General features: G+C 45.8%; 1 long non-coding RNA gene across 1 annotated transcript; it reads left to right on the forward strand.

The window, feature by feature from the left end:
- The first annotated feature begins 2,188 nt into the window (after window positions 1–2,188).
- On the forward strand, window positions 2,189–10,747 carry LOC116418528. The gene is made up of 3 exons (XR_004228614.1): window positions 2,189–4,348; window positions 5,899–6,142; window positions 10,232–10,747. It is a non-coding gene; the product is annotated as an uncharacterized LOC116418528 (long non-coding RNA).
- Window positions 10,748–13,897: the final 3,150 nt, after the last annotated feature.

Here is a 13,897-nt window from a genome sequence, read left to right on the forward strand (position 1 = left end):
AGTGTTAGGTGTATATATGTTTAAGTTTGTGATATTTTCCTGTTGGACAAGGCCTTTTGCCATTATATAATGTCCCTCTTTGTCTCTTAACTGCTGTTGCTTTAAAGTTTGTTTATTCTGAAATAAAAATAGCTACCCCTTCTCGCTTTTGGGGTCCATTTGCATGCAATGTCTTTTTCCACCCCTTTAAGTTTATGTGAGTCCTTATGTGTTAGGGGAGTCTCCTGAAGGCAGCAGATGGTTGGTTGGTGAGTTTTTATCCATTCTGCAGTCCTGTATCTTTAAAGTGGAGCATTTAGGCCGTTTACATTCAATGTTAGTATTGAGATATGAGGTACCATTGCATTCATCATGCTATTTGTTGCCTGTGTGCTTTGGTTTTTTTGTTTTTTGTTTCTGCTTTTTAACTTGTATTTTTGTTGTATAGGTCCTGTGTGATTTATGCTTTAAACAGGTTCTGTTTTGATGTGTTTCTAGGATTTCTTTCAAGATTTAGAACTCCTTTTAGCAGCTCTTATAGTGGTGGCTTGGTAATGGCAAATTCTCCCAGTATTGTTTGTCTGAAAAAGACTGTATCTTTCCTTCATATATAATGCTTAGTTTCTCTGGATACAGAATTCTTGGCTGATAATTATTTTTTTTGAGGAGGCTGAAGATAGGGCCCCCCAATCCCTTCTAGCTTGTAGGGTTTCTGCTGAGAAATCTGCTGTTAATCTGATAGGTTTTCCTTCATAGGTTACCTAGTGCTTCTGTCTCATAGCTCTTAAGATTCTTCCCTTCGTCTTAACTTTGGATAACCTGATGACAGTGTGCCTAAGGAATGATCTTTTTACAATGAACTTTCCAGGTGTTCTTTCCGCTTCTTGTATTCGGATGTCTAGGTCTCTAGCAAGGCTGGGGAAGTTTTCTTCGATTATTCCCCCAAATATGTTTTCCAAACTTTTAGAATTCTCTTCTTCCTCAGGAACACCGATTATTCTTAGGTTTAGTTGTTTAACATAATCCCAGACTTCATGAAGGCTTTGTTCATATTTTCATATTCTTTTTCCTTTGTCTTTGTTGGATTGGGTTAATTCGAAAACCTTGTCTTCAAGCTCTGAATTTCTTTCTTCTACTTGTTCAATTCTATTGCTGAGACTTCCTAGAGCTTTTTGCATTTCTATAAGTGTGTCCAATGTTTCCTGAAGTTTTGATTGTTTTTTCATTAAGCTGTCTATTTCCTTGAATATTTCTCCCTTCACTTCTTGTATTGTTTTTTGGATTTCCTTGCACCGGGATTTGCTTTTCTCTGGTGCCTCCCTGATTAGCTTAATAACTAACCTCCTGAATTCTTTTTCAGGTAAATCAGGGATTTCTTCTTAGTTTGGATCCATTGCTGGTAACTAGTGTGATTTTTTTCTTTTGGGGCGGGGGGCGTTAAAGAGCCTTGTTTTGTCATATTACCAGAGTTGGTTTTCTGGTTCCTTCTCATTTGGGTAGGCTCTGTCAGAGGGAAGGTCTAGGGCTGAAGGCTGTGGTTCAGATTCTTTTGTTCCACAAGGTGTTCTTTTGTTGTAGTACTCTCCCCCTTTTCCTACAGATGTGACTTCCTGTGAGCTGAACTGCAGTGACTACTGTCTGTCTTTTGGGTCTAGCCACCCAGCAAGTGTGCCTAGCTCCAGGCTGGCACTGGGAGTTGTCTGCACAGAGTCCTGGATGTGAACCGTCTATGGGTCTCTCAGCCGTGGGTACCAGCACCTGTTCCAGTGGAGTTGGGGGGCTGTGCAGTGGACTCCGCGAGAGTTTAATGCTCTACTTTTGTGCTGGTTGGCCTCCTGCGGGGAGGTGGCGCTTTCCAGGGAGCATCAGCTGTGGTAGTGTGGAGAGGAACCAGCAGTGGGTGGGGCCCTAGAATTCCCAAGAGTATATGCCCTTTGTCTTCACTACCAGGGTGGGTAGGGAAGGGCCACCAGGTGGGGGCAGGGCTAGGTGTGTCTGAGCTCAGACTCTCCTTGGGTGGGTCTTGCTGCGACTGCTTTGGGGGATGGGGGTGAGGTTCCCAGGTCAGTGGAGTTGTGTACCTAGGAGGATTGTGGCTGCTCTGCTGAGTCATGCAGGTTGTCAGGGAAGTAAGGCAAAGCTGGCAGTTACAGGCCTCACCCAGCTCCCATGCAATACAAAGGGCCAGTCTCACTCCCACCATGCCCCTCTAACAGCCCCAAGTCTGTTTCCAGGCAGTGGGCGACCCAGGCTTGAGAACTTGCCCCAGGCTCTCTGCCTCCCAGCTGCAAAAGAAAAGGGCATGGTTCTTCCCCTGCCTGTGGAGTCTGCTCACTGGATTCATGCCATCCCCTGAGTTCTGGCTAGGAGGCTTCTCGCCCCAGTTCACCTGGAGATTTCCTTCTCCCTGTGGCATTTCCACTGACTCCTCTAGCTGCCCTCCCAATGGGTCCCTGTAGTGCCAGGCAGGAATGGCCTGCTTGGGGACCCAGCAAGCTCCCAAGGCCTTTCCCGCTGCTTCCTCTACCCCTGTATTTCACTTGGCTCTCTAACTTGACTCAGCTCCAGGTAAGGTCAGAAACTTCTCCTGCAAACAGACCTTCAGTTTCTCCAGTCGGGGTGTGTGTTAAGGAGAAAAGGATCTCCCTTTCCCACTTCTGCAGTTGGGGTGCTCACAGTATTTGGGGTGTCTCCCATGTCCTGCAGGAGCAGTCTGCTTCCTTCAGAGAGTCTGTGGGTTCTCCCGAGATTGCCAGTTTGTTCTTGCAGTCAATCTGGAGCTAAAATTCAGTATGCAAGCCTCCGCACGCTGCTCTGTCCGTCCGAGTTGGAGCTACAATCTAGTCCTGTCTCCGATCCGCCATAATGATCCCTGCTCGAGTCGCCTAATTTAAACCTGCCTAAATCATCTTTTGTAAATGATTTGCAGCAACTTTCTGTAATATGTAAAGACCTTCGGCAACAATGAAACATTTCTCTCAACTCCTGGCCACCTCATCCGAGGCTGGTAACACAGGCCGTTGCGGGGCCCCAGCACGCAGATCCCACTTAGAGAATCATTGGTTTCATTACTTGTGTTCCCACTAGACTTTGAGCTCTGGGGGGAGGGGGAGGGTCACCTGTCCTATTCACCACTATGTCCCTAAGGCCTAGAATGGTACCTGGCACATAGTAGGTATTCAATGTATTCTTAGTGAATAACTCAAGTGGTTCAGTGAACAAGCAGCCAGTGACAAAGGAAGGCATATGGAAAGAGGGGTCCACGGGATGATTGGCTGGGTTGGTCACTGTTGGCCCACTGGCAGGGTACAGGCTGTGAAGTCTGCAAGCATTCCGTGGACCCACAGGGGCACAAGGACGACTCCTGCTGTCCAGGCTTATGGCAGTCAGGAGAGGCCCAGGGCAGTGGCCGCTGCCCAGGCAGAATCCACCCTTTATCTCGGGACTGCTCAGCATGGGCTGTGCCCCTTTTCTGCCTGGCAGCCCCTCTGATCTCTAACCAGATTCCCTGTGAGGGTCCTGGATGGGAATTCCGATGGGGCCCATTGATGGGGGTTCCTGGGTAGGGGACAGGCCACCTGAGGGGAGACGGAGAGAGACCCCGAGGAGGCAGGTTTCGAGGGGGTGGCTGGCTGGCCTCCGTCCTCTGCCAGTGCAGGTCCCTATGCAGCGTGCAGCCTGGACCAGGTATCAGAGCAAGGCCAGCAGGGACTCGTGCCTGAAATAGACACGGCCTCTGCAGGGGCTCGGGAATAGGAGAAAGACAGGAGGCAGCAAGTCAAGCCTGCCAGGCCTCCAAGGTTGGCCCCTGCTGTGTATGACACTTGACTTCAAGAGAAAGCCTCAGCACAGATAAGGAAACTGAACTTTTCTGGACTTTTCAGCCTGGCCAGGAAAAATGTTGTGGGCAAAACACTCAGGACAGACAGCAGTGGGCCAGGGGTGGGGGCTGGACCCAGGAGCCTCCAGGACACAGGGAGGAGGTGACCGCAAGGTCAGACAGGAAGCCTGAGCCGTGGGACTCCTTGGGGGCATTTGTGGGGAAGGCGGGGAGAGTCATGGCAGGGCCAAGAGAGAGCTGCAGAATGAAAGCACAGCCAGGAGAGACCGGAAGAGGAGAACCGGAGACTGAGCCCAGGATGGGGATTCTGTGAGCCTGGGCCTGGCCCGCCTGCTGTCTGAGGGAAGCCATCTGGTCCAGCCAAGTTGGAAGGCGTGGTAGCTTTGGGAGACATCCTCAGAATTCCCTATCTTTTTTTTGAGGTGGAGTGTTGCTGTGTCGCCCAGGCTGGAGTACAGTGGCACGATCTCGGCTCACTGAGACCTCTGCCTCCCGAGTTGAAGCGAGTCTTCTGCCTCAGCCTCCCAAGTAAGTGAGATTACAGGTGTGTGCCAGCACACCCAGCTAATTTTTGTATTTTTAGTAGAGATGGGGTTTCACGATGTTGGCCAGGCTGGTCTTGAACTCCTGACTTCAGGTGGTCTGCACGCCTCCGCCTCCCAAGTGCTGGGATTACAGGCATGAGCCACCGTGCCCAGCCAAAGTTCACTGTTAATAAAAGGCCCCAGGAAACGCAGGCCCAGACAGAAAAATAATATGCTTTACCATCTCTTAGAGAGTCTATGTGCCCACTATTTTTGTTTTTTGTTTCTTTCTGTTTATTTTCCTATCACAATCAGTAGGAAGATATTTCAAATAAAAAAGGCTATGTCCAGGCCAGGCACAGTGGCTCGCGCCTGTAATCCCAGCACTTTGGCTCAGGAAATCGAGACCAGCCTGGGCAACATGGCAAAACCCTGTCTCTACCGAAAATAGAAAAATTAGTTAGGTGTGGTGGTGTGCGCCTGTAGTCTCAGCTACTTCGGGGGCTGAGGCAGGAGAACTGCTTGAACCTGGGAGGCAGAAATTGCAATGAGCCAGCCTGAATCCAGCCTGAGCGGCAGAGCGAGACACTGTCTCATAATAAATAAATAAATAAATAAATAAATAAATAAATAAATAAATAAATAAATAAGAAAGAGAGAAAAGAGAAAAGACTGTATCCAAATTGACCTATGGGAAAGTCATTTTCATAGGTCAAAGTGGTCACATATCAGCATTGCACATGGTTCTGCCTGATGCATCTGGTCCAGGACAGAAGGTAGTAGGGGCAAGGGCCTCAAATCTCTTCCTCAGGCAGCTCTGGGTGTGGAGCGGAGTGGTCCCCAAGAGACCAGAGGCTGATGGCAGCTGTGAAGAGAGTAGGCAGGCTACTGCACCCCCAGAGCAGAGGGAAAAGGAACGGTCACAGGGAAACTGACTCAGAAAAGCAAATGGGCCGGGTCATCCCTGGGGGAGGAGGACCCTGGGGCTGACTCTCCGGGCGGTCCGTGTCCCCAGCCAGGTTCTTCCAGGCAAGTCTCAGGATGTCCTCAGCCCATTCTCAAGATAGTCACCCACCTGAAGACCTCAGGGCCAAGCCGGTCCATGCAAACAGACTATGCAGGTGGCCTGGCAAAGCTGGTCCCATGCCAGTTTCCATACTATTTGAAATGTAAGTCTGCGTTGGTTTCAGCTCAGGGTTTTGTTTTGGTTTGGTTTTTTTTGAGACAGAGTCTCACTCTGTTGCCCAGGCTGGAGTGCAGTGGTGCAATCTCGGCTTACAGCAACTTTCACCTCCCAAGTTCAAGTGATTCTCCTGCCTTAGCCTCCCGAGTAGCTGGTATTACAGGCGTGCCCCACCATGCCTAGCTAATTTTTGTGTTTTCAGTAGAGACAGGGTTTCTCCATGTTGGCCAGGCTGGTCTCAAACTCCTGACCTCAACTGATCCACCTACCTCGGCCTCCCAAAGTGCTGGGATTCCAGGCGTGAGCCACTGCACCTGGCCTAGCTCAGGGTTTTAAGTGGATTAGTGAGTTGTCTGTCTGTTCTTCCCCAGGGCACCTCAGCTTTTGAATGTGTGGCCACCGCCACCTTCATGGCCCTGGGCAGCTCGACACTAAATTTCTAACCACCCCTTCCGGTATGATGAGGCTGCCTGGCCATCCTAGGTGGAATCAACCACACTCAGCTCTGTGGAAGAAGGAATGCCCAACACTGTTCCCCAGAGCCGCCTGCAGCAACTACACCCGCCCACCTCGGCTGCCGCTCCACCTGCTCAGGCCTGCCTCCAGAGTTGTCAGGTGAGAGGGGACAACTTTGCAAAGGCTGTGGCAGGAGGGACAGCATCGCTACCCTGAGGCCCCAGGCCAGGAGGCCCTCACCCGGGCCTGCTGAGGGGAGAGGCTGTAACCACAAACCCCCTCTCTGGCTCCAGACCTGTCCTTTCCAGCCCACTGATGGGGAGGACAGTGGGTGGCAGTGAGGACAGAACACTGACACTAACGCTTACTTGAGGAATGCTCATTTACCTGGAGGCATGCTCTTGTTCCACCTCTGGGGACCTCCCTCAGGCTAATACACAGCTCTGTGGTCTCTGCTTCTCCCTCAGCATCCTCTGGCAAGGCCATCTCTCCTGGATGCCACCCACAGAGCCCTGGGGACTCGGATACTGGTCCCCATGGGGCCCCTATGAGAGTTGAGCAAGTTATCAATCACATGCACCTCAGTATCCTCAGCTGTCAAATGGTGATGAAAATGGTAGTTATGTCACAGGGCTGTTGTGAGGATGAAACGAGCAAAATACTTAGACCAGCACATGGTGCGTAGGAAGGATTCAACAAGTGTTACGTGATTATATAAGTATTATTCTTGTTGTTGTTTCAAAGACGCAAGCATCTCTCATGCAACCCATGTCAGGAAGGCAGCTAGGATCAGAAATACAAAGGAACAAATAACTGTTAGGTTGGTGCAAAAGTCATTGCAGATTTTGCCATTACTTTTAGTGGCAAAATCGTCTATGACTTTTACACCAACCTAATAGCTAGCTAACAGGTCTCTCAGCTGCTCATCTCTGTTCCTCCAACCACAGCTGTTTCACTTCATGTCCTGCTACAGATCAACTTTCTCTGCTCCCCAGTCCTTGTGGCCAAATGTGTCTGTCTATCCTAGTTCCTCGATGTTCGTATTATAGGCTCAGCTGTGTTCCCTGGTTGGCTTCCCGCTTGCACTGGGGAACGGTCCTTGAAAAAGAGAGAAATAATTGGGGCATAGGCCCCAAAGGTGTCTGCAATAGGACAAGTGAGAGCCTTGATAGGAATTCTTCGCAGGCTGATTCCAAATGAGAGCTGAATATCTGTCCTTCCTGGAGAAGTTGCAAAAGCAAAAACCTATTGTGAGCTTGGATGTCACTGCCAATGTGGTTAAATCAAGGTACTTCTTTGGCTAATACAAAATAATGTTTTCTTTTATTTGGATCAGAATTTTGAAGAGCTTGTTCTCCAGTAACAACTAGGTCAGCCTTGGCTATCTAGAAGCAATCTTGAAGTTTTGGGGGGTTTTGTTTGTTTGAGACGGAGTTTTGCTCTTCTTGCCCAGGCTGGAGTGCAGTGGCACAATCTCAGCTCACTGCAACCTCTACCTCCCTGGTTCAAGCAGTTCTCCTGCCTCAGCCTCCCAAGTAGCTGGGATTATAGGCACCCACCATCATGCCCAGCTAATTTTTTATATGTTTAGTAGAGATGGGGGTCTCATCATGTTGGTGAGGCTGGTCTCGAACTCCTGACCTCAGGTGGTCCACCTGCCTCAGCCTCCTAAAGTGCTGGAATTACAGGCGTGAGCCACCTCACCCAGCCAAAAGGAAATTGAAGCTTTATATGTTATTTTTACTCTACCTAATGTTATCTTCTTGTCACATTTTAAATGTTTTGTTGTTGACTATATGAGACAAAAACTAAAAGGACCATTGTGATGGCTTGTCTGAGATGACATGTTTGGTGAAGTTCAGGTCATACTGAAAGTACTTTGGGGACTTAAATAACTGACAAATGAAACAACTATTAGGATGAGCTTTGTGGTCTTCTCCTGTGTGTGGAAAAATAATTGTGCTCATTTTCATGGTCACTTTTTTAAGAACTGGCAGAAGAGTGTGAAAAAGAAGAAAGGGTAAGGTTTTGGCATTTCATTTAAACAAAGGAACAGGAGACATTTGTTTCTTTAGGATTCAACAAGTAAAAGAGGGAAGTGCATAATGTTGGGCCAGGATGCTTTTCTTCCTTTTTTTTAAAAATTATACTTCAAGTTCTAGGGTACATGTGCACAACGTGTAGGTTTGTTACATATGTATACATGTGCCATGTTGGTGTGCTGTACCCATCAAAAGGTTTCTCTTTTGAAGTGATAAAATGTTTTAAAATTGACTGTGGTGATGATTGCATGTATCAGTGAAAATACTAAAAACCATTGAATTGTATACTTTAAATGGGTGAATTATAAAGTATGTGAATTCAATCTCAATACAGCTATTTAAAAAAAAATGAATGAATGAAAACTGGTAACAACAATCAAAAAGCTACCTAAGTCACCCATATAAGGGTCATCCCAAACATATCCCGAAACTGACCTAAAATCTGAGAAAATTGACCTGGTTGGTCTCTTGATAAAGCCATTCCCCCTCATATTGCCTAATTAGCCTCCTAATGCTAAGTGATTTGTATTCATTGTATTGCATCTTATGCAATCAATAAACAATACTCTTTTTTTTGAGACAGGGTCTCATTCTGTCGCCCAGGCTGGAGTGCAGTGGCACGATCTCAGCTCACCACAGCCTTCGTCTCCCAGGCTCAAACGATCCTCCCTCAGCCTCCCAAGTTGCTGGGACTACAGGCACACACCACCACACCTGGCTAATTTTTGTATTTTTTGTAAAGATCAGGTTTTGCTATATTGCCCAGGCTAGTCTTGAACTCCCGAACTCAAGTGATTTGCCTGCCTTGGCCTCCCAAAGTGGTAGGATTACAGGCATGAGACACTGCACCCAGCCTGCAATAAGTAATACTTTTAAAATGTTAAGTTATCCCAAAATATAGAATCCAAAATAATTTCTTTCCATTTTATTTATTTATTTATTTTTTTTTTTTTTTTTTTTTTTTTTTTTTTTTTTTTTTGAGACGGAGTCTTGCTGTGTCTCCTGGGCTGGAGTGCAGTGGCCGGATCTCAGCTCACTGCAAGCTCCGCCTCCCGGGTTCTCGCCATTCTCCTGCCTCAGCCTCCGGAGTAGCTGGGACTACAGGCGCCCGCCACCTCGCCCGGCTATTTTTTTTTTTGTATTTTTAGTAGAGACGGGGTTTCACCGTGTTAGCCAGGATGGTCTCGATCTCCTGACCTCATGATCCGCCCGTCTCGGCCTCCCAAAGTGCTGGGATTACAGGCTTGAGCCACCGCGCCCGGCTCTTTCCATTTTAAACCTAAGCAAGTAGGTGATTGGTTGTTCTATATCTGTTTGTAGTGAATATTTGCCATGTGACAAATGACAAATTTTTCACGAGTCATGCTCCGAGTAGTTTTAGTACACATCAATGATTTATAAAAACATAAAAAGTAGGGCCAAATTCAGGAAGCACATCTGAGCTTGGAGAATATAAGTTCTTCTCTACCACCAGCAAATAAGAATGTCAAAAGTTGTAGCAACTTTTAAAGCAAGCAAAACCAGAAAGCAAGGAGCATATGGTAAGTTCTCCAATGCTAAAAGCCAGCATTGCAGCTGCTCTAGTGCAGCCTTGAAGTATGGTAGAAAATAAATAAAATAGGCCGGGTGCAGTGGTTCATGTTTGTAATCCCAGAACTTTAGGAGGCAGAGGCAGGAAGATTGTTTGAGGCCAGGAGTTCAATACCAGCCTGGGCAACATAGCAAGACATCCTGTCTATAAAAAATAAAATTTAGAAGTTAGCTGGGCGTGGTGGTACGTGCCTGTAGTTCCAGCTACTTGGGAGGCTGAGGCAGGAGGATTGTGTGAGCCTAGGAGCTCTAGGCTGCAATGAGCTATGATCACACCAGTGTACTACAGCCTGGGCAACAGAGCAAGCCCTGTGAGACCGGAAGGGAAGGGAAGGGGAGGGAAGGGGAGGGGAGGAGAGGGGAGGGGAAGGCAGAGGGAGGAAGTCTTTGTTTGTTATTTAAATACAAAGCTATAATGGACATTATTCAAGAAGCTGTTTCTTCTGTATAATAACAAATGCCCCAGAGACATGGAAGAGAACAAGCAGCTACAGAAGGAATCAAAATTTAAAGAGAATGTAAAAGAAAACAAGATAGAGCCCTCTCTGCAGTCTGTCCCATTAGGGTGTAAAAGCCTCTGAGGTTGGAATTCTGACTAACGCTTCAACTTCCACAGATAGGCGGCAAGCCAAAGGGATCCTCATGTTCACAGAAAGTCTTCCTGAAACCCAAGTGGACACCCAGATCAGAGACCAGGAAGTGAAACAGATGGAGAAACTCCCTGGAAAGTTCCACTGGGAACAAACACTGGATTATTCAGACTAGCCTGGACCGTGAAAAAAAATTCTACTAGAAGCATTGTGAGCTGAATCCAGGTGCCCTGGCTTCAAATCCTATCAGAGGTGGATTCTGACATGAGGTAGATTATGAGCCCACAGCCACCAGGAAGAACCAGTCACAGGCAAGAGCTTTTAGCCCTGCCCAGAAGGAAAGGACCACCAAGTTCCCAAAAGCAGCAGACAAGTGTCCTCCAGGAACTGAGAGACTCAGCCTGGTACTGTGGGCTAATAATTACACCGGGCTTTTTTGTTTTTTAGAGAAAAATAAGTTGTAAAATTCCAGCACTTTGGGAGGCCAAGGCAGGTGGATCCCTTGAGCCCAGGAGTTTGAGACCAGCCTGGACAACATAGTGAAACCCTGACTCTATTAAAAAAAAAAAAAAAAAAAAAAAAAAAAAAAATAATAATAATAATAATAATAATAATACAAAAATCAGCCAGTCGTGGTGGCACGTGCCTCTTGTCCCAGCTACTCGGGAGGCTGATGTGGGAGGATCACTTGAACTCAGGAGGTTGAGGCTGCATTGAGCCAAGAATGCACCACTGCACTCCAGCCTGGGTGACAGATCTTGTCTTAAAAAAAAAGAAAAGAAAAGAAGAAAAAAGAAAAGAAAAAGAAGGAAAAAAGACAAATTGATTTCCAGACCTTAGGGGGAAATTGAACACACCTAAGGTTTTTCATTGTATCAAAGCGAAGGCAGGGCTGTGAGCCTTGTCATCCACACTCCACTAAAGGGAGCTGGCAGGAGTGCCAGGAAGTTCGTGTGGGGCTCACTTCCCAAGGCCCGAACCCCACAGAGGTGATGGAATGTGAGACATCACACTCCACTAACTTTGTGACTGATACTCAGTTGTCCTGCCCGTGACAGTGTTTGCTTGGGTCAGTTCTGATGAAGAATGAATATGTGTTTACATTTAGGAAATTTCTCCATTTAGGTATGTTTACACTTACGTCACTTCAAGTAGCTTTCTAGATTTTGGCAAAAATAAAATGATGTATACTAAAGCTAATCATACATACACTCTAGCAGCCAACATCCACTCCCAGATATATTCTCAACAGAAACGTCCACAGATATGCACAAAAAAAACAAACCTTAAAGTGTTCATAGCAGCATTATTCATAGCAGCCAAAAACCCTGGAAGCAATACAAATGTACATCATTAATAGAATGAATAAATAAACAGTTGATATATTCCTACAAGAGACTATGGTTGATTTATGTACAGTGTAAAATAAACCAGACAAAAATTAGTGCATAGAGTGTGGTTGATTCCATTTATATAAAGTTCAGAACTGGGCAACAAATGTATGGTGTGAAGAGTCAGAATAGTGGTTATCCTTGAGGAAGACTAAGTGTGGTAGCTGGGAGGGGCTTGGAGGGGCTTCCAGGGTGATGGTGATCTATTTCTCAAGCTTGTTGGTGTTATAGAAGGGATGTTACCTTTGAAAATTCATTGAGCACTTATGATATGCTTGCTTTTCTGTATCTGTTGTATGTTGATAAAAACTGCATTTTAAAATAAAAAATTTAGTGTCTTTTAATCATCTATATGGTGTAACTGTTGCTAGGGACCAGTATATTATTGTAAAAAATTATGGAAAATGATGGACTTTCCAGGTGTACTGTTGATACATCTGGAGAGAGCCCACTTTATGACAGTGGTGACTATTATGGTTTGGTATTGTTAATGTCTGAAGCCCTCAGTCTTACACCTAACTTAAATTTGGCTATTGGTCTTACCATGTTGTTTACCAACCTCATCTTGGAGTCTCAAGTAATTCCAGATACTCACTTTGCAGGACAGGAAGGTCTAGCCTACTGATGACCTGGATCTAGACAATAGGTCCTCCCTCCGTGTGTTACTTTGGAATTGAACCCATTATTCTAAAAGTACACCTGGGACCTCTTTACCTCTAAGTGATTGATGACTCAGAGGTCACTGCACATCTTCAGTAGACAGGGCTTTAATGAATAAACCAAGGAGAGTAAAAAACTAAGAGGTCTCAGGGAAGAAACTGAAAGATTTTTTTTAGAATGTTTTCCTTTGGGTTACTTCTTAAAAATTTAAACTTTGTCATGCTCTCCACCCCCCAAAAATGTATTATTCCTGTAGTGACTGAGTAGCTAAATGAAAGATACAAATATTGTCTAGGCCGGGCGCGGTGGCTCAAGCCTGTAATCCCAGCACTTTGGGAGGCCGAGACGGGCGGATCACGAGGTCAGGAGATCGAGACCATCCTGACTAACACCGTGAAACCCCGTCTCTACTAAAAATACAAAAAAATTAGCCGGGCGAGGTGGCCGGCGCCTGTGGTCCCAGCTACTCGGGAGGCTGAGGCAGGAGAATGGCGTGAACCCGGGAGGCGGAGGTTGCAGTGAGCTGAGATCCAGCCACTGCACTCCAGCCTGGGCGACAGAGCAAGACTCCGTCTCAAAAAAAAAAAAAAAAAAAAAAAAAAAAAAAAAAAAAACAAATATTGTCTAAATATAAGAGTCTATGCTTTAAAAAAAAAAACTTATTGGGATGTTATTTATATAGTATATATTCACCCATTGGCATTGTACATTTCAAAGATTTTAGTGCATTTCTAGAATTATGTAACTAACACCATAATCCAGTTTTAGAATATTTCCATCACCCCAAAAAGTTTTCTTGTGCTGATTTACAGTTAATCCTTGCTCCCACTTCCAGCACTAAACAACAACTGTTTTGTTTTCTGTCACTAGAAGTTTGCCTTTCTGTGGACATTTTATATAAATGGACTCATACAGACAGGCGCAGTGGCTCACGCCTGTAATCCCAGCACTTTGAGAGGCCGAGGTGGGTGAATCACGAGGTCAGGAGTTCAAGACCAGCCTGGCCAACATGGTGAAACCACATCTCTACTAAAAATACAAAAATTAGCCAGGCATGGTGGCGGGTTCCTGTAATCCCAGCTACTTGGGAGGCTGAGGCACGAAAATCGCTGGAACCCAGGAGGTGGAAGTTGCAGTTAGCTGAGATCATGCCACTGCACTCCACCCTGGATGACAGTGAGCTTCCGTCTCAAAAAAATAAATAAATAAAAATTTAAAAAAATAGATAGACTCATGCAATGCAGTCTGTTATGTCTGGTTTCTCCCACTTAGTACACTGCTTCCAAGGTCCACTCGTGTTTCCACATGTATCAATACTTCATCTCTTCTAATTACTGAATGACATCCCATTGTACGGATATACCACATTTTATTTATCCATTCACCAGTTAATGTATATTTGGATTATTTCCAGTGTTAGGTGATTATGAATAGAGCTACTACGAACAAACATACATGTCTTTGTGTGGACTAATGTTTTTGTTTGTCTTGGGTAGATTCCTAGGAGTGGAATTGCTAGGTTCTATGGCACAAAAAAAAAACAAACCCTAATGTGTTCATAGCAGCATTATTCATAACAGCCAAAACTCCTGGAAGCAATACAAATGTACATCAATAATAGAATGAGTAAATAAACAGTTG

This window comes from Piliocolobus tephrosceles, chromosome 19 (genome assembly GCF_002776525.5).
Source record: "Piliocolobus tephrosceles isolate RC106 chromosome 19, ASM277652v3, whole genome shotgun sequence".
In the NCBI taxonomy this organism is placed as follows: Eukaryota; Metazoa; Chordata; class Mammalia; order Primates; family Cercopithecidae; genus Piliocolobus; species Piliocolobus tephrosceles.